Genomic DNA, 21,283 nt, shown 5'->3' with positions numbered 1-21,283 from the left:
TCCAAGTTAAAACACCCATATAAAACCAATTTTACTTCAGTTAAGTAAACACTATACACAGTAAGCTCCCTCTATGTAAACCGCAATTCAAATCCATCAGATTTTGGGTGGGTATGCGTCTTAGTTCTGGCACTTATTAATGGTTCTTAAGTTTAGCTAAGCTGTCAGAGTCATACAGTGATCCATTTCTCCTCTTTTGAAATAAGACATTAATCAGGTATCTTGCGACTGCAAGGGATCTACTTGTGTCTTCCTCGTTTAATAAGTATATTATTTGGGCTTCCTGAAGTTTGTCAGCAATTCTCGATAAATATGGGGCCAGAAACTTGGACCGTGAAGCCGAATGTAATGGACAACAGAAGATTATATGATATAACGATTCTATAGATCCACTTTTACAGTCACAGAGGAGTGAGATCTGTCCATTGGAGAGTCTGTTACACAACACGTTTGATGGGAAAACATTGAATCTAGCCTTTATAAAGGCATACCTGTGCGTCACCACAGATAAGGTAGTTAAATAAGATGGAAGTTTCGTTGGTGGTGTTAAGCCAAGGTTTATCGGCGAACAAGTGCAACCACCTGTCGCAATATTAAATTGTAAATCCATCTCCTCTAATTTATGAGTTATAATTCTCTTGGCAGAGATTTTTTTTTTAAGATATATTTATTTAATTTTACAAAAAAAAAAGAAAGAATTTCAAAACCACAAAGCCAATCACAAACATACATCAGAATACAAAAGACAAATTAAAAATAAAAACTCCAATTTTTAAATTCATGTTTACATAGCAATCTTTCTTGACTTCCTCCCGCCTCCCTTTTCTGTGTTCCTCTTTGTCCAATCAGGTACAGCAAATCCTTACCCTCTTTCAAAACTCATTTCTAATTATTAAAATCACATCTATGATGTCTCCGATCTTTCCTCCTTATGTTTGAACACCTTTAACATATTGTTTACTTTTGACATAATATAACTTTAATCTTTCACCCTTTTTCTATTACATTTTTGCATACTTTTTAACACTGTATCCCTGATGCCATATTATTTTTATATCCAACATCATTTTAACATTCGTAAACTTTGCAGTGTTTCTGCAGATAGTTCTTAAACTTCTTCCAGTCCTCTTCCACCGCTTCTTCTCCCAGGTCTCGAATTCTGCCAGTCATTTCTGCCAATTCCATGTAGTCTATTACTTGGATCTGCCATTCTTCCAAGGTGGACAAATCTTGTGCTTGCAGTGTATCTGAAGAAGTGTGCATGCACACGAAAGCTCATACCAAGAACTGACTTAGTTGGTCTTTAAGGTGCTACTGGAAGGAATTTGTTTTGTTTTGACTATGGCAGACCAACACGGCTACCTATCTGTAACTGACACTTTATACCCTTCACTCGTAATGCCGTATTAGTACCCTCTACCAGGTTTTCTGCGTTAGTATCTAATTGAGTTGGATGACTGTGCTCGTCCCCGTGCCAGTCTAGGTCAAACGTAGCAGCAAGTGGAAGGTGGTCACTGAACTGAATATTGCCAATCTTAAAAGAGAGAGCTTTCGAAATCAGATCACTCGAGGCTAAAAGGTAGTCTAGTACGCTGTTTGATTTTATGCCTAGGTGGGTATACTCCCCCGGTATATCAGGAGGGCAGCAACCATTCAGGGGTACTAAGTTTAAGCGAATAGCCATTTGGTAAAGAAGTACTCCAGCCTCGTTTACTTTAGAGTCTTTTGCGGCTCTCCCTAATGCATGTCTTAAATCATAATTGTCGAGGCATGGAGTAGTCCACCATTTAGCTTTAGTTAAATCGACCCAATTTGCTGCTATACGTGCGTTAAAGTCACCCCCAATTAAGGATTGGCTATTGGAATATTTGACTCGGCATGATACTAAATGATCTTCTAATATTTCCCATCTATCATGCAGTTCAAGGGACGAACCCCCTGGCGGGAGGTAGACATTGGAGATTAGCAGTGATACTTTCCCCCCCGACATCAACCCGGATAAAGCATAGGGGGGAGCAGTCAAAACTAATGAAAATTTGAAATGCAGCTTCAGTGAGATACCAATTACTAGACCACCTTTTGGCCATCCTCCTTTCTGGGAGGGGCAAGCTGGAAGGGATAGCAGGTCGAATCCGTTTATGACAATTTCACCCTCCTCCCAAGTTTCTTGCAATAGAATGAAACTTCCGGGTTAGCGCGAACGGCTAATGGCGGATTCCCTCCGAGCTCCGGAGGGAATCGGCTCCGCTGAAGACGGGTCTTGCCGTGCCGGCGACACGGGGACCCTCAGAAACCGCAGGCGCGGAAGCCTGCGGACTTGGTGACTCGGTGGGCACCTTAAGCGCCCTCCCCGACCCACGAAGAGCCTTTTTAAAGGCTACGGAGAGGGTACGGAGAGTGGCGTGGTGCTGAGAGTAGACCGCTACTTCAGTGGAGCGAAGCCGCGAGCCATGGCCGGAGAGCGCTGACTTTCTTCCCAAAATTTGGATTGGATAACAAAGGACCCGTGAGTAGTGGAATTTGGACTTTAAAAAATTTTTACCTTCTGAATTTGGCATGATCGGGGGATGTGTTAAAGGGAAGTCCGCACCCCCTCTATTTACAGACGATTTAAAGCAAGGAACGGAGAATTAAGGCGGAATGAATACTGCTTTGATGATTTAAAAGTTTTTCACAAATTTGATAGAAGAAGTTTTTGTGCTGGAGAGAAAGGGAGGAACTTTGGAACTTTGTGTGTAATCCCCCCCCAAAACCCGGGAGTGTCCTGTTTGTGTGCCGGAGGAAAAAGTGAAAGGAGTTTGACAGCTGTCAAAGGAGCTGTCAAACGGGTGGACAAAGTAAAGAATTTTGTTATTTAACAACTCTCTGAATTAAAGGTGATACATTTGAGCTGAGGTGATTGGAAACAAAGTAGTGATAATAACAAAGTAACAGATTATTGGAAAAGGACTACCAAGTAACTGAAAGCCCCCTAGGGGGAATTAGTGACATTACAATGGCTGCAGAGGGAAAATTACTGGCGGAGATAGAAAAAATGTTCTTTCTCGTGGGAATCTTGCAAGAGCAGAGTATGGCTTTGAGCAAAGTATTTATGACCTTGAATTCTAAAACAAACAACTCTGCTGAATGCACAAAGGAGATGTCTGACAAAAACTCTGCAGCTGAGCAGGAAGAGATGTTCTTGGAATTGACAGAGAGGAAAGAAGGAGTGCAGACACTACAAGTGGAAAATATCAATCAGGAATCTACACTGTTAGAGTATGAGCAAGAAGACCTTTGGATTACAAACCTGCGAAAGATGAGAAAGAAGAAGAGGGAAGTCCCTGGAGTACTTGGAATATTAAAACTAAAAAGAATAAAGCAACATGATTGGGACTTTCCTCTTGAGTATGGAAAAGTAGATGATCCTTCGCAGCAACCACTTTTAAACATCTTGGATGAAAGAAAATATGATGTGACTCTGACTGAACTCCTTCGGGGTCTTAGGACCAACAAAGAGGACTACCAATATAGTTGGCAGAGAGGGACTGACAGAGAATCAGAGGCCTCGGACGTGAGGAATCCGGGCTAAGAACTATTTTTTGTTTGTTTTTTGGACATTTGTTTGGGAAGGGACAGAAACCGGGGCAGGGGGGGGAGAGAGAATAGAACTATAAAATGTTATGATTTGTTTATTTGGTCAATGTGACCTATAATTAATATAACAAAGGGAAAAATTTGTGGAAGGGAAGTTAGATCGACCTTAAAAAAAAAAGAAATTAATGATTATAAGAGAATTGGATAAGTTGAATATAGATAAACAAAAAGATTTAAATTTTTAAAAGTAATATTAATATGTTTAAGAGGTTAGGTAAGAACTTGCTGAATTAATTATTGGAACTGGGATGTAAGAGGAGGGGGTGGGGGGAAGTCAATGAAAGTGGGTAAAGAAAATTAGGGCATGAAATTGTATTTGTTTGTTTTTGTCTTTGTGTGTGTGTCTGTTGTTATAAAATGTAAAAACCCAATAAAAATTATTTAAAAAAAAAAAAAGAAAATCCAGCCTATTTATAATTTCTTGTTGTTCCATCGCTGGTAACACTCCAAAGGAGGCAATAAGCTCTCTTTCCTCCTGGGGTGTCAAAGAGTTACTGGCACACTCGTAGTGTTTAGTTGTAGGAGTGGAGGTACTATGAGACTGGCCCAGACATGGGGTGTACAGCTCAGCCCTCTTTTGTGGTTCAGGACGGGAAGGTTGTACCGTCTCCTTGATTAATCCCTCTGATAGGAGGGGTCTAATTATGGAATCCATGAAAACTCTCGTTGGAAAAATACCAAGACTATTCAAAAAAACTTTTTGCTTAATAATAAGAGAGGGGATTTTTGCAGGGTGGAAAGCCAGCATCATTCTCTGATATCTGTTCTGGCGGACTAAGGGCAACACAGCACAAAGATCTATTTGTGATGTCTCGAGTTTTAGAAGCCATCTGAGGTCTCTTTAGTCCCATGTAGCGTTGTCCAACTTGGGTCCCTTTCCCGGAAGGTCAGGGAAATCTTCCTTGGATGTAGAATCAGGGATTGGCGATTCAGTGAGGGGTTGAGATTGTATTTGCAGTTCTTCATACGATCACTGTTTGGTGGAGCTTTCTGCCGGCGCAATGGAACATCTACTGCCCCATCTTGGGCTGTCTGTGCCGGCTGGTCATCCAGTTTTTGCTGAAGGCTATGCAGCTGAGATGATAGGCCGTCAATTCTCTTAAATATACAGTTTAGAGTTCTAATTATTAGATGGAGTTGCTCGCATCCTATACAGTCCGATTTGGCTACCAACACCTCCTTCAGATAGGGACCATCCCCATTTGTGTTACCAATAGCGTTTTCAATTTGTAACGTCTCAGGGGCCTCATCTTCTGATGCTGTTTCAAGGGCAGTTAGAGGATCGAAACGATTTTGAGTTGCTATTGAGTAGGTACATTCCTCGGGGCCTCTCCCTCCTTTAGGTGAACCCTTCCTTAATTGCTTAGGCCTCGGAGAGGATAATGCCTCGTCAGAGTCTCTTGGGCGTTTTCCATGACCCATAAATCAATTTTGCAGGAGAACCGTCGTGGGCACTGTGCTGGGGAGCTCCTTAAATCCTTTAGTCTTCCTCACAAGAATACTACCACCTCCAGGAGAGTGGTGCCATAAAATTACTCACAGTAAGGCAGCCAGTTCAAGCCTCTTCCTTCCCCTCTTCCTTCGATTTCACAAACCGCTTGCAAGAAGCCATAATGCAGCAGATAGATAATCCTGATGTTGCGAATGAAATCTTGTTGAAAATGGCCGTAGAGAATGCAAATTAAGATTGCAAATAAGCTTTGCAGGCCATACAAGCCTCTAACATCTTGAAACTATCAGATATGTTACGCGCCTGTCAAAATATAGGTACCCAAGTTCATAAAGTGGGTGTGCTTGCAGCTGCTCTGCAACAGTCAGATAAGACCAGTAAGGTTTGTTTTAAATGTGGCAAAACTGGACATTTCCAATGGGAATGCCACTCTGCAAAGAACAGACACATGCCCCTCCAAAAAGTGCTCTCGTTGCCAAAAAGGGTATCATTGGGCCAATCAAAGCAGGAGTTCGGGAAACCCCCAGTCGGGTCACCCTCTGACCCAGGACCAACAGAGGGTATTCCCTATTCAAACAGGGCCACAGTCGATGCAGGAGAACGGCCGACAACCTTAAAACCTGCTGCCCCAGGTAGTGCAGGACTGGATTTAGTCATACAGGGGGATACCACTTTCCATCTGCCAGGAAAGGTTCATGTCATACCCACTCAAGTTAAAGGGCCCCTTACCTGTGGAACAGTGGGGTTGATTTTCCCTAGATCCCAAGCCAGAAAGCAGGGATTTTTTATAATCCCTGGCATGATCGATGCTGGCTATGAAGGCATTCTCAAGGTCCAGGTTTGGACTCATCTCCCGCAGTCTCTGCCCAAGGGACAGTCTGTAGTGCAGTTGATTCTACTCCCGTATCCTGTTCCAGCCGTGGCAAATGCCCACCACAGAGAGGGAGGGTTTGACTCTACCCTCCCTGATTCACCACTAGTTGCATCACAGTTCCCATCATGCAGAAGAAACCACAGTTAAAATTGACCATAAATGGCCTTGTTTTCACAGGACTGGTGGTCACAAGTGCAGACGTCACTGTCATACACCAAGAGGAGTGGCCTTCCACCTGGCCAACAGCAACTCTTAAAGAGCTGTGTGGCATAGGAGGACGACAATCTGGCCGCCAAAGCTTGTCGTTGGTCACAATGTGTACACAGGACGGCCGCACAGTTGGTCACAGTGCATTTGAATATTTGGGCTAGAGATTTGTTGCAGAAACGGAACACTACCCTTGAAATCAATGTCTGAATTTCCCACAACACTGCCTTTAAAATGGTTAACACTCGGGCCTGTCTGGGTGGAGCAGTGGCCGCTACCATTGGAGAAGTTAAAGGCGTTACATTCCCTGGTTGATGAGCAACTTGCCTCCCAACATGTAGAACCCTCTACCAGCCCATGGAATACCCCGGATTCTGTCATAAAAAATAAATCAGGAAAATGGAGGCTATTACGCGACCTCCAGGAAGTGAATAAACATATACAACCCATGGGCCCTTTGCAATTTGGATTACCCAATCCAAATTCAATCCCCTGTTCCTACCACTTGTGCATTATTGTCAGGAGTGCATGCAGGAGCCAGGCCCTGTGACTGGTAGGCTTTGCAGGACTGGGGCCTTCCTGAGTTTGGCTTGGAAGGGCAAGGTGTGGCTTGACAGAAGACTCATAGCACCTGGTGGCAAGGGCCGGGAGGGGTATATAAGACCAGCAGTTCCCTTTGGCTCTTTGCCACAGCAACATGCTACCCACCTAGCTGTGCTTCGGCTTCCTGACTCATGGTATCCTGACTCTTGGACCCTTGCCTATCCTGTTCCTGGAGGCAATGATTGACTCCGGAGCCTCTGGGGTCTTCATGGGCATCAGTTTCATTGAGAACTACCAGGTACCATCTGTGGTAAAAGCAGCACCTGTTCCACTGGTGGGCCTGGACAGGACCCCCTTGCATTGGGACCCATTACCCATGAAACCTGCCCGCTGGCCATGTTGGTGGCACCCCGGCACCAGGAACTATTAACATTTGAGCTGGTCCAGACCCCACATTTTCTGGTGGTCCTCGGGAGCCTCTGGTTGGTCCGGCATGACCCCGCCATTTCCTGGGCGCAATGGATGCTGTTTTTCGTCGTCTTTTTGCCATGACGTCTGTGCCCAGCCTCCCATGTTGCCTCCATTGCAGCTGGAACCCACGCAGTCCCACCGACCGGCCCCCAGTTCTTCCACTTTGCATGGGACTGCCCCAGACATGACAGGGCCACCGGACGCCGGCCTAATCCCGGAGCAATACCAGGATTTGGCAGACGTATTTGAGAAGAAAGGGGCTGAGGTGTTGCCATCCCATCGCACTTACAATTGCCCTATTGACTTGCAGCCGGGAACAGAGATTCCCTTCAGCCGCATTTATGCCTTGTCAGCTCCTGAGCTAGAGGCCTTTCGAGAGTATCTAGACAACAACCTTGCCAGGGGGTTCATTCGCCCCTCCACGTCCCCTGCTGGGGCCCCCATCTTCTTTGTTAAAAAGAAGGCAGGCTACGTCAATGTATGGACTACCGAAACCTGAACCAGGTTACCATCAAGAATCGCTACCCCCTGCTGTTAATTCCTGAATTGTTTGAGAGGCTGCAGGGTGCGAAGGTTTTTACCAAGTTGGATCCATGTGGGGCGTACAACCTGGTTCGGATCCGGGAGGGGGACGAATGGAAAACAGCATTCCAAACCTGGTACAGCCATTTTGAGTACCGGGTCATGCCCTTTGGACTGTGCAATGCGCCGGCCACATTCCAGCACTTCGTAAACGGTGATTTTAATGACTTACTGGACCAGTTTGTGGTCACGTACTTGGATGACATACTGATATTTTCAATGTCCCCAGAGGAGCATCACCAGCATGTCTGTCTGGTCCTGCAGTGTCTTAGGCAGCACCGGTTGTATGCCAAGCTGGAAAAGTGTGCGTTCCACCAGGAGTGCATGGAGTTCCTGGGTTAAATCATCTCTCCTGCAGGCCTCCAGATGGACCCCTGAAAGGTGCAGGACTAGAGTCCCTCCCCCCCCCCCAGGGATGTAAAAGGGGTGCAACAGTTCATCGGGTTTGCCAACTTCTACCTCTGCTTCATCCAGGGGTTTTCACATGTGGTTGCCCCCATCTACACCCTGGTCCGGAAGGATGCCGTTTTCCAGTGGACACCGGCAGCACAAGAGGCCTTCAAGCTCCTGAAGGAGGCTTTTACCTCTGCCCCCATCCTGGCCCATCCAGACTCACAGCTCCCCTTTGTGCTTGAGGTAGATGCCTCGGACTGGGCGATAGGGGCCATGCTGTCTCAAAGACAGGGCCCACAGCAGTTGCTTCACCCCTGTGCTTTCTTCTCCTACCAGCTTACTTCTGCAGAGCAGAATTATGATATTTGGGACCGTGAACTCCTCGCCATTAAAGTGGCATTTGAGGAATGGCGTCACTTGCCCAGCACCCAGTTCAGGTCCTCATGGATCATTGGAACATCAAACATTTCCAAGCCATGAAATGCCTCAAGCCACGCCAAGCACGCTGGGCCCTGTTCTTCAAGCACTTTAACTTCCAGGTCACCTATCGTCCTGGTGCCCAGAACGGGAAGGCCGACGCTCTCTCCTGGAGGGATTCGGGCTCCGAGGATGACGGTTCGGAGCCCGCACCCATGTTGACCCCGACCAATTTCCTCCAGGGAACCTGGGAGCAGGACTTTCAGGCACAGGTTTGCCTAGCGGTGCACCAGGATCCGTTTGCCAAGGACCGGTTAGATACCATCCCAGTTCCTTCGGGACCGGGGGGTGCGCCGCTTGATGTCCGGGATGGGTGTGTGTACCATCGCAACTGGCTCTACATTCTGGAGCGGCCGTGAACCGCTGGACATGGGGGGTATGTGAAAACACTGCAGCTACTGTCCCGGGCCTTCTGGTAGCCAGGGGTTTGGTCGGACATTAAGAAATACGTGCGGTCCTGTGAGATTTGCTCTCGGACCAAGGTGCAGTGACAGAGACCCCTGGGGCTCCTCCAGCCATTACCCACCCCCCACAGGCCATGGTCAACACTTTCTATGGACTTCATTGTGGACCTGCCGGTGTCCAAGGGACAGTTGGTCATTCTGGTGGTGGTGGATTCACTCACCAAGATGGCACACTTTATCCCAGTCCAAAGCCTCCCCACAATGCAACAGATGGCCCGTCTGTTTCTGGAACCCAGATTCTGGCTACATGGGCTCCTGGCGCAGTGATCTCAGATAGGGGCCCCCAGTTCATGTCCCGGTTCTGGGTGGCCTTTCTCAAGGGACTTTGTATCAAAGGGCGATTTTCCTCCGTGTGTCACCCACAAACAGATGGCCAGACAGAAAGGGTTAATCAAGTTCTGGAACAATATCTCCACTGATTCCTGAGCTACCATCAGGACGACTGGTCGGATCTGCTGCCATTGGCCGAGTTTGCCTACAACAATGCCTGCCATGCTTCCATGGGACAGAGCCTTTTCTATGCCAACATCGGGTACCACCCACACCACCACCCCTGCACACCAGCGGCATCTCTCGTGCCTTCCGCCAATGACCGGGTCTCCCACATTCAGGAGACACAAGCTGACCTGGTACGGCACCTATAGAAAGCCGAGGCCAATTATAAGGCATAAGCTGACCGACGGCGTCAACAAGGGCCTGCGTTCCAGGTCGGGGACAAGGTCTGGCTGTCCTTGGAGCACTACCGCACCAGATCTCCCTCGGCTAAGCTGGACTACAAGTTCCAGGGACCTTTCCCCATCCTGCAGCAGATCAATCCAGTCGCCTACAAGTTGGAGCTTCCACCCTGTCTGAAGATCCACCTGGTGTTTCACATATCCCAGCTCAAGCCCTGCCATGTGGACTATTTTCTGGGTCGCATCGCCCCGCCCCCAGCCCTGGGCCAGGTTGATGGCCATGAGGAGTTCCAGGCTGCCCAGGTCCTGGACTCAAAGCAGCCCTGGTGGCAAATTCGACTATCTAATTGACTGGGTGGGCTATGGGCTATGGGCCCGAGGAAAGATCATGGGAACTGGCCGACTTCGTGCATGCGCCTGTCAAGGTTCAGGCCTTTCACCGGAGGGTCCCAGACAAACCTGAGCCTTGACCGGGGGTGGAACCTCGTTTTCCTATGGGGGGAGTACTGTCAGGAGTGTGTGCAGGAGCCAGGGCCTGTGACTGGTAGGGCCTTGCAGGACTGGGGCCTTCCTGAGTTTGGCCTGGAAGGGCAAGGCGTGGCCGCACAGGTGAGGCTTGACAGAAGACTCGTAGCACCTTGTGGCAAGGGCCGGGAGGGGTATATGAGACCAGCTCTTTGCCACAGCGACACGCTACCCACCTAGCTGTGCTTCGGCTTCCTGACTCCTGGTTTCCTGACCTTCAGACTCTTGGCTTCCTGACGCCTGGTTTCCTGACCCTTGGACTCTCGGTTTCCTGATTCCTGGACTGCTGATTCCTGCTTCCCAACCTCTACCCTGGTCCCGACGTACCAAGCCGGGTCTCCGACTGTCCGTAACCCAGACTGTGACAATTATAGATCTAAAGGATTGCTTCTTCACCATACCTTTAGCCAGCCCTGATAGGGGAAAATTTGCCTTTATGGTACCGGTACTTAATAATGAACACCCTGTGAAGCAGTATCAGTGGAAGGTGTTGCTGCAAGGGATGCTGAATAGTCCAACCTTATGTCAATATTTTTTAGATAAAGCCCTGGAACCTTTTCCGGAACGATATCCAGAATTTAAGGTTTATCATTACGTAGATGATATCCTTATTCTGAAGAAAATTTATTGCTCAGGTAAGCCTTGGCGTCCAGCCCGCTTCGGCTGTGCAGCTACCAGGCCGGCCTCCGGACTTCAAAAGCCACATTCCAAAGGCTCTGAGCAACAGCAGAGTTCAGCAGCGGCAAGAGAAAGCTGCAAAAACTTCTTCAGTGCTTTCTTCAGTGTGCCCAAACAAAGTCCACTCAGGATCTTAGCAGCTAAAAGCAGTTTTATTTACAGCAGACTATCCATTATCTATCACAGCGAACAGCATCGTGAAAAACACGTCCTCTCTCCTCAAAAGCGAAAGTAGAGAAAAAGAACAAAGGCTGGAGACTCTCGGAAATGACGCAGAATCTCCCCCTTCCCACTGGTAGGCAGGGCATACACTCTGAGCTGTTTAACCCTGTAAGCTCAGGTTCTCTTCACACCCCCTCTCGCCCTGCACTACTGTGGGGAAAGTAAGTACAGAACTTACCCCCAACTCCAAACCACCACAAAACTCCCCATGACACTGGAAGCTTAAAGGTTTGGTAAATCCATCGGCCAAGTTAATGTGACTGGCACAATACTTCAGCCGAATCAAACCTGACTGAACACTCTGTCTCACATTTTGGAAACGTATGTCCAGATGCTTGGTTCTGGCCTTAAATTGCGCAGATTCAGCCAATTTCAAACAAGGTTGATTGTCTTCCCAAACCGTGATGGGCAAGCTACAATCCCCATAGATCTCTTGCACCAAGCATCTATAGAACTCTAGTTCCCGGCACAAATCAGACAGTGCACTGAATTCAGCCTCAGTAGAAGACAGCGCAATGAGACTTTGCTTCCGGGACTTCCACCCAACTAGTGACTTCCCAAACTTTACCACCAACCCAGACACAGACTTGCAGTCCTGCGAATTCGCCCAGTCACTGTCCGCATAGCATGTGAACTTCGCCTCACCTTCAGCTGGCAGCTTAAGACAGAAGTCTTTGGTATGCTGCAGGTAGCGCAGTACCCGCTTGATACCATGCCAAGCACTCACACTGGGCTTTGGCGCTTCCCTACTTAGCAGGTTGGTAGCAAAGGCAATGTCTGGTCTGCTCCATTGGGACAGATACAACAGACTACCTAGAGCTGACTGAAAGAGCTCAGCATTCTCAAACTCGGCACTTTCTGCTTGCTGGCTATCTTTCACAAAGTTCGTCTCCATGGGTGTCCGAACTCCTGCACAATCGGACACTCTGAACTTCTCAAGCAACTGCTCAATCTTGCCTTTCTGACTGAGGAAGAAGCTACTATCCTCAGTTCTGTTTAACCCTGTAAGCTCAGGTTCTCTTCACACTTATAGCATCAAAGCGCTAATGGAATCCCAGATAGATGAACTCTCCCAAATCCTAGGTTGGCAAGGATTGTTAATAGCCCCTGAAAAGATTCAGCACCAGCATCCCTATTCCTATCTGGGACATAAAGTTCTCTCCACCTATGCTGCTCCCATTCGCCCCCAGCTAGAGTTTCCCCAGTCATTAACTCTGGTAGTTTTACAACAGATTTTAGGACACATTAACTGGATCCAGCTGTATTATAAGTTGCCCACAGTGCAGTCACAGCCCCTATTTGAGTTGTTGAAAGGAGCTAAAGCCCCCTCAGATGTCATTCCTATAACTGAAGGCCACCGCACATGTCTTGCTGGTCTTAATGCCTCCCTGGCAAAGCAATTTTGTGGACTTACCCAATTACATGAGACCCTTACGTTTAGCAGTGTTGCAAACTCCACATACCCCAACAGCAGCTTTGTATGCAAGTATTTGGTTCTTTGCTTGCAACTCTGAGTTCAGCAAAGCCAAACAGGATCTATTGTCTTGATACACCTGTATAGGACATTTCACAAATACTCTGATGTCCTGAAACAGCTGCATCAACCATTCACAATCCATGAGTGAAAATGACAGGGCATTGAGTTCTGCTTCACAGGAACTTAGGCTTACTGTAGTCTGCTTTTTGCACAACCAAACAGACAGTGGTTGTACATGTAGTGCTTGTACCATCCGTGGTGTCACTTCCAAAACTAGCATCTGCAAAGATTTCAAGACCTCCAGTCTTCTGACGGGTGAACCTCAGCCTGTAGTGCAAAGTCTCCTTCAGATAGCAGGCTATGCACTTCAGAGCTTTCCAATCCTGAACAGTAAGATTGTTGGCATGTCTGCTAAGCAGGTTAGTGCTTACAGCTATGTCAGGTCTTGAACATCTAGCAATGAAATTTAGCTTGCCTAGAATGCATCTGTACAGTGTGGTGTCAGAAAATGCTTCAGCAGTACTATCTACCTGGTAACCTGTCACCATTGGTGTGTCTGCTGGGTTTGCATCAACCAAATTCAGCCTGGTTAACACATCAGCAATTTTCTGTGTTTGGTGTACCAGAAAATTACCTGCTTGGTCCTTCTCCACCTGCACAGAAAGATAGTTGGACACCTCACCAAGATCCTTCATGTCAAAGTGTTCCTTCAGCTGAGCTAGGGTGCTTGGTACAAAGCCTGATTATTCCAAAACAGAAGAAGATCATCAACAAAACATAAACAAAAGAGATTGTTTTGCCCCGCCCCCCCTTGACAAACACACATGGATCAGCTTTGCCTTGGTGAAAACCTAGAGAAAGCAATGTCTCAGTGAGTTTTGTGTTCCAACACCTGGCACTCTGCTTGAGACCATATAGGGATTTCCATAGACTGCAGACCATTCCCTTCTGTATCTGCACTCCATCAGGTGGAAGCATATACAGCTCCTCCCCCAAAACCCCGTACAAAAAAGCTGTGTTCACATCGTGATGAGAAACGTGCAGTTTCTCCTCTGCAGCAATCTTGAGCATTAGCCTAATGCTCTCATACTTGACGGTGGGTGAGTAGGTCTCATAGTAATCCTGTCCTGGTACCTGTGAAAAACCTCTGGCGACCAATCTGGCTTTGTGCCTGACAACCTTGCCAGTCTCGTCTGTCTTGGCCTTGAAGACCCATTTGCTGCCAACCAGTCTCATTCCTGGGACTACTGGGACTAGCTCCCAGGTTTGGTTCCTATTCAAGGAATCAACTTCGGCCTTCATGGCATTAAGCCATGGCTCAGCATCTTTAGAGGTCAACTCCTGAAACTTTTTGAAGCTTGAAGGTTCCCACACCTTCTCTGAGCTACTAAGAACAGCAGTTGCTGTCTTAGCAAACTCATCAGCAAATCTCTTTGGAGGTTTGCCTTTTGTGGCCTTTTCAGATCTGCGTACTAGACGCAAGTCTTCTGGACTCATCTCCTCCTTCTTAGGAGAAAACTGGCCAATGGTGAACATGTTGGAATTCTGCCTCGGTCAGAGGAATGTGCCTACTTCTCCAGGCACCGGCTGAATTCCTTTTGACCTCCCCCTGCGACTCCCGGCAGCAAACAGGCGAGGTCTGTATCGGCGATTTTTCCCAGACTGTGAGAAAAACACACCACTGCTTCTCTCCTCCTCCCTGCTCCCCAGGGAGGGGAATCAGACTCAGACAGAAATGTATTTACATGTCTTTATTTCTGTCTTTAGCAGCCATACATACAAAGATGTCTGCACTCTTCGCAAACAAACAGCAGAGAGAGTAAACTGACTCCACCCATGTACATCCTGTACAGGTCATATAACACACACTGAGCTAACATCCGGAGCTCAATACGGAGAATGGACTGCCCCTTTCTTGCCATGGCAACAGTCACAAACATTCTGTCTGGCTTTCCAGCCACCAGCAGCTGACTTAGCTGCTTCTTGCTTCTGCATTGCTTCTTTATGGTAACAGAACAGTGGTTCTTCCAGTTCAGTGTCAGACGCATCAGATGGTCTGAATGAGGCCTTTGCGCTCTTGTAGTCTGCTGTGTCATCACTGTCGCTGACAACAGCAGCAGCGCTGCCCACTGAGCTGGAATCTGAACTCTGATCATCATCCTCAGCTTCCTCTTCTACCTCATCATCATCATCATCATCATCATCTTCATCCTTCTCTGAGTGACTCTGGAAAATTCCCACATTTCCCCCCCACTTATGATTCTATTCAACACTCTTTGTTTTTTTAAAAAAATAATGTTTATTACTTTTAAACACTACAAAAAAGGAAAGAAAAAAGAAAAAACAAAGAAAAAAAGACAATACAATACAATATAAAAACATTACACAGCACTAACACAATAAATTAAACAAAACAAAACAAAAGCAGTTTAACACACATCATACAATTTCAATGTCATATCTTTCATTCCCTTGTTTCAACGACCTCCTCACACCTCCCTTTTTGTATTCCACTTCTGTTAATTGTTTCAGCAATTCCTTTCCATCTTCCTCTGTTTTCTGTCCTATAATTATCTTAACATATTCTAACCTTATTTTTCCTAATACTCTAATAATCTATTTATACTTAATCCCTTATAACATTTCTACTAAAGCCATATAACTTCATTCCAACATTTTTCTAACATTCATTAATTTTACAATATTTCTATAAATAATCTTTAAACTTTTTCCAGTCTTCTTCCACCGACTCTTCTCCCTGGTCTCGGATTCTGCCAGTCATTTCCGCCAGTTCCATATAGTCCATCAACCTGGTGATCTTCTGTCCGATGCTCTTAGCTCTTTTCCAAGTCCCTTCTGCAGATCTTCTTCGTATTTATACAAAAACTTTACTTTGTCTTCTACTGATCTTATTTTTATTTTCCTTCCTTTGAAGCTGAAGAATAGACCTTGGGGAAACTCCCACCTAAAGATGGTTTTATTCCTTCTCAGCAAGGCAGCCAAATCTCCGTAGTTAGACCTAAGATCCGAAAGGTATTTCGGGACGTCTTTAAAAATTTCCACTCTTGACTGATGTACTTCTAGGCTCTTCTGGTAGTGCCAACAGTCTCTTATTCTGTTCTTCTCTTTTTTCCCTCCTCTTCCAAGTCTGAAGGCCCTCACAGTTTTAATCTCTTCTTGACCCAAGTCCAAGTCCTAAAAATCAACAAATTCCTGTGTGAGGAAGTCTATCAAACTTTCCTTCTCCAATTCAGGTAGGGCTCTGATCCTCAAATTTGTTTGCTTTTCTTTAAGTTCAATCAGCAAGCGTCGACTTATGGTCATCCAGTTGCCTCTGTAAGGCTGGGACTCTCTCTCTCTCCAATTGTGTTACATCACATTCAGCAGCAACGACTTTCTCCCTAGCTTCCTCCACAGTCTGCCATGTCAAAGTAGATTCCTGTATCAATTTCTGGATGGTTTCTGTATTGATATTCACCTTTTGTCCCAAATTATTTATACTTTCTGTATTTAAATCGATGTTAGTAGTTGCAGCTTCCACTTTCGCATTTGTCACGTCTACTTTCTTGTTAAGCTGTTCCAGTGAATTATTTATCTTATTTAATGCAACCGCTAAGACCTCTTCTATCGACATTCCTTTTGATTTTGAATATGCTGGTACAAAAGCAGTAATAGAAGAAGCAGGGGGGCCTGATGTTAAAGCCCTCCTAGATTGCTGCCAAGTCCTCCCAAACCTTAATGTTTTTTCAAGAATTGACTGGTCCGTTTTTTCCTTTCCATTTGCCATAACACTTAACCAATTCAAGGTCAGTCCCAAAGTCTCACAGCTTTTTATCTTGCAGCTGGAAATTGCCCCAGCCCAGCTCTTGTAACAGTTTCAAAGGCGTCCTCTAGAGGGAAACAGTTTCTATTTAAGTTAGTCAGTAATATCCTTTTTTAAACACAGCTCAAACAGTGAAGTTAGTTTCAATTTTCAGTTACTTTTACTCCTTTTTAAAAGCAGACGGAGACAGTAGAAACAATGTATTTCTCTTATTAGCTAGCTGTCAACGAACAATCGCTGTCAGTGACCATTCCAAAAAAATGTCAGTCCTGCTAGCAGCCCGTTTCCAGGGTCTGAGTGGCGGTATTTTAACTCTCTTCGCTCTCTCCCGCAGGCATATTCTGTTCACAACTTCCCCCCTCTTCTCCTGCCTCCAAGGGGGGGTTTAATGTTCTTTACCGATGGAAATTTAGTCCTTTACAATAGGCTTTCCAAGACTTCAGCTTGCAGCCTCGTTGCTTCAGTCTATTTACAAAAGGGGAAGGCGGACTTCCTGTATTGAACCTCCCCGTTACGATACCAAATTAAACGTTTAGAAATCCAATTCTCCCGCTTCAGCTCTACTCACGGGTAGTTACTTTAGAATCAAATTGTCCAGGCCGAATTGCTGTCATCAAGATGAATGTATTGCCGAGATTGTTATTTCTGTTCCAGACATTGCAAATTCTAGACAAGATGGATTGTTTCAAGAAGTGGCAGAAAGATATATCTAAATTTGTCTGGCAGGGCAAAAAACCCAGAATAAAATTTAAGATTCTGACCGATGCAAAGGATAGAGGGGGCTTTGCCCTGCCGGACTTAAAACTTTACTATGAAGCAGCAGCTTTTTGCTGGCTGAAACCATGGCTACTTCTTGAGAATACAGATATTCTGGATCTGGAAGGTTATGATAATAACTTTGGTTGGCATGCATATTTATGGTATGACAAGGTAAAGGTACATAGAAACTTTAAAAACCATATTGTCAGGAAAGCACTGTACAATGTATGGAATCGATATAAAGATTTGTTAGAGAGTAAAACCCCCAGGTGGCTGTCACCAATGGAAGCCAAGGCGGTAAAAAGATTGAACATGGACTCAGATTGGCCAAAATATTGTGAAATTATAGAATATGATGGTGAAAACCTGAAACTACAGAGTTTTGAGAAATTGAAACCTAAAGTCCGAGACTGGTTACATTATTACCAGATTAATGAAACCTTTAAGCAGGACAGGAAACTAGGATTTCAGAAGGAGAGGTCAAAGTTAGAAACAGAATTGCTAGAACCCAATACTAAGAATTTGTCTAGAATGTATAATCTGCTGCTAAAATGGAACACACAGGATGAAACGGTTAAATCAGCTATGATTAAGTGGGCACAAGATATTGGTCATGATATTATGTTTGCTGACTGGGAGCAGTTATGGACCACAGGTATTAAATTTACGGCATGTAGTGCCTTGAAAGAGAATATAATGAAAATGATCTATAGGTGGTACATGACCCCAGTCAAGCTTGCAAAGATATATCATCTGCCCAATAACAATTGCTGGAAGTGTAATGAATGTGAAGGAACTTTTTATCATCTTTGGTGGACCTGCCCGAAGATTAAGGCCTACTGGGAAATGATCTATAATGAAATTAAGAAAATCCTTAAGTGGACATTTGTAAAGAAACCAGAGGCTTTTCTCTTGGGCATGGTAGGCCAAATGGTTCCAAAGAAAGATAGAACATTCTTTATGTACGCAACAACAGTAGCAAGAATTCTCTTGGCGAAATATTGGAAGACTAAAGAATTACCTACTCTGGAAGAATGGCAGACCAAGGAGACTGAATTTATGGGACTGGCAGAGATGACCAGCAGAATCCGTGACCAGAGGAGAGAGACAGTGGAAGAAGACTGGAAAAAATTCAAAATCTATCTTAAAAATTGTTGTAAAATTTCGGAATGTTAAGATGTCAAGGGATTGGATATAAAGAATTACAGCTGTAAAAATTGAAATTTAAAAAAAGCTTTAAAGAGAATTAAATATAAAAAGGGATGAAGGATTGCTAAAAAATTTTAAAATAAGGATGCAGCGAAGGGGAGGTTTGGGGAAGTCGTGTTATGTTTGTCTGTTTTTTGTTTATGTTGTAAAATTAATAAAAATTATTTTTTTTAAAAAAAAAATAGAATCAAATTGTCCACAGGAAAAAGTCAGCGCTCTCCGGCAAAAGCTATGCGGCTTCGCTCCGTGGAAGAAGCAGACGATTCGAAGCACCGCGCCACTCACCCCACGTCGCTCCGGACCCCTGAAACCGGGTTTCCCTGCGAGTAGGGGAGGCGCAAAAGGTGCCCGCCGAATCCCACGTTCACAGGCTTCTCCCGCCTGTGATTTTTTACGGGTCTCCGCCTTCGCCGTGGCGGCCAGACCCAGATTCCCACGGGGCAAATTCCTCCCAATCAGAGGAATTCCGCCATTACCAGAGGCGCCAACCCGGAAGTCCTCTATTCAACACTCTTTGTGAACCTAATGGAGTCAGTCATGAATACCCTGTATGCATCTTTTTCGTACCCCATGAATAAACCATGTGCCCCACGCTTCCCAAGCTTGCTGCTCTGTGGTGTGTGGACCCACATGTCAGAACCAAAGATTCTCATGTGCTTGACATAAGGTTTCTTACCAAACATCTTCTCATAGGGAGTACAACCAATAGGTGATGACAGTCTCCTGTTATAGGAATAAAGGAAACACAATAAAGCTTCAGCCCAATACTTCTCAGGGAGATTGGCATCATGCAACAAGGTTTTTAGGCCTTGCAGCAAAGTTTCGTTTGCTTGCTCACAAAGTCCATTCTCCCATGGCGATCTGGGACTTGAGAGGCCATGCTGGATTCCCTTCTCAGTCAGGAAAGCCTCAAACTGCTGAGAAGTTCCAGAGGATAAAAAGATCCTACTAAAGGGTCTAATTACAAGACAAGAAGTGGAATATGCAATAAACGCAATGCAACTTGGCAAGGCCCCAGGACCAGATGGTTTATCAGCAAATTATTATAAGACATTGAAAGATTGGCTTATTCAACCATTGGTAGAAGTATGCAGTTTGATTCTAGGAGGGGGCAGAGCACCTGAAACCTGGAAGGAAGCTTATATTACTCTGATTCCCAAACAAGATCAAGATAGATCCAATGTCAAGAACTACAGACCAATCTCCCTACTTAATGTGGACAATTTTTTTGCGAATATACTGGCTAACAGGCTAAAGAAGGATCTGTCTGAATAAGGACCAGGCAGGATTTCTGCCTGGAAGACATATGAAAGATAATATCAGGAATGTTGTGGATATTTTGGAAAAGAAAGAACTGTAAAGCAATGTTAATGTTTATTGATGCAGAGAAAGCCTTTGACAATGTATCTTGGAGTTTTATGTTATACAATTTAGGGAGTATGGGGGTTGGTCAAGATTTCTTAAATGGTATTAAGGCGATCTATTATGAACAAAAAGCTAAAATTATTGTAAATAATGTGGTATCGGAGGAAATTGGAATTGAAAAGGGAACCAGGCAAGGGTGCCCACTTTCCCCTCTGCTGTTTATTTTGGTTCTTGCGGTCTTGCTAAGTATGATAAGAAAAAATGAACAAATTAAAGGTATTACAGTAGGATCCAAACAATATAAATTAAAAGCCTTTGCGGATGATTTAGTACTGACATTACAAGATCCAGACTCCAGTGCAGTAAAAGCACTGGAGTTGATACAGGAATTCAGACAGATAGCGGGATTTAAGTTAATAAGAGCAAAACCCAAAGTATTAGAGAAAAATCTGGACAATGATGAAAGAAAATTATTACAAGAAAAGACGGGCCTAGATTTTGTGAAAAAAGTTAAGTATTTGGGAGTGAACCTATCTGGGAAAAATCTGAATTTATATAAAGATAACTATGAGAAACTATGGAATGAAATTAAATTATCTAGAGATATGGTCAAACTTAAAATTGTCATTAATGGGCCGGATTTCGGTGGTTAAGATGAATGTGCTGCCAAAGATGTTATTTCTGTTTCAAGCCCTCCCAATTATAGATAATGTGAAATGTTTTAAAGAATGGCAGAAAGCTTTATCTAGATTTATCTGGCAGGGGGGGAAACCTAGAATTAAATATAAACTACTTATGGATTCTAAAGAAAGAGGGGGATTTTCCCTGCCAGACTTAAAAATCTATTTTGAAGTGGCTGCGCTTTGTTGGATTAAGGAATGGATACAACTAGAAGATACCAATTTTCTAGATTTGGAGGGATTTGACAATGTGTTTGGATATTTATGTTATGACAAAGTAAAGGCCCATAATGCTTTCAAAAACCATGTAATAAGGAAATCTCTGTATAATGTATGGATGAAATATAAAGATCTCTTAGAAAGAAAGACACCCAGATGGCTCTCCCCAATGGAGATGAAGGCCCAGAAAAGGTTAAATATGGATATCAAGTGGTTGAGATACTAAGATTTGTTATTGGAGGACAAAGAAAGTTATAAATTAAAAACATTTGATCAGATTAAAGATAAGATAAATTGGTTACATTAACACTAGATTAATGAATTGTATAAACTGGATAAGAAAAATGGTTTTGCTTCAGAAAAATGTAAGTTGGAAATGGATCTGTTGGATTCTAAAGTAAAAAAATTGTCTAAAATGTATAATTTATTGTCGGAATGGCATACAAAGGATGAACAAGTTAAATCAGTGATGATAGATTGGGCAAGAGATGTGGGACATAACATAATTGTCAGGGAACTGCCATCGGAGCCAGAGGGAGAGGGAGGGCTCCAGAG

General features: G+C 44.7%; 1 long non-coding RNA gene across 1 annotated transcript in view; it reads right to left on the bottom strand.

Moving 5' to 3' along the window:
• Positions 1-11,107: 11,107 nt before the first annotated feature.
• LOC309333278 overlaps positions 11,108-21,283 on the bottom strand; it is a 332,363-nt gene continuing 322,187 nt past the window's right edge. The window contains exon 2 of the long non-coding RNA XR_014152441.1: positions 11,108-11,758. This is a non-coding gene — a long non-coding RNA (uncharacterized lncRNA). The remainder of the gene's footprint in view (positions 11,759-21,283) is intronic.

The sequence above is a fragment of the Podarcis erhardii genome (assembly GCF_964252035.2).
Source record: "Podarcis erhardii genome assembly, chromosome: W".
NCBI classification, from domain to species: Eukaryota; Metazoa; Chordata; class Lepidosauria; order Squamata; family Lacertidae; genus Podarcis; species Podarcis erhardii.
The sequence above is the reverse complement of the archived record's forward strand: the minus strand, read 5'-3'. Positions and strand labels throughout refer to the sequence as shown.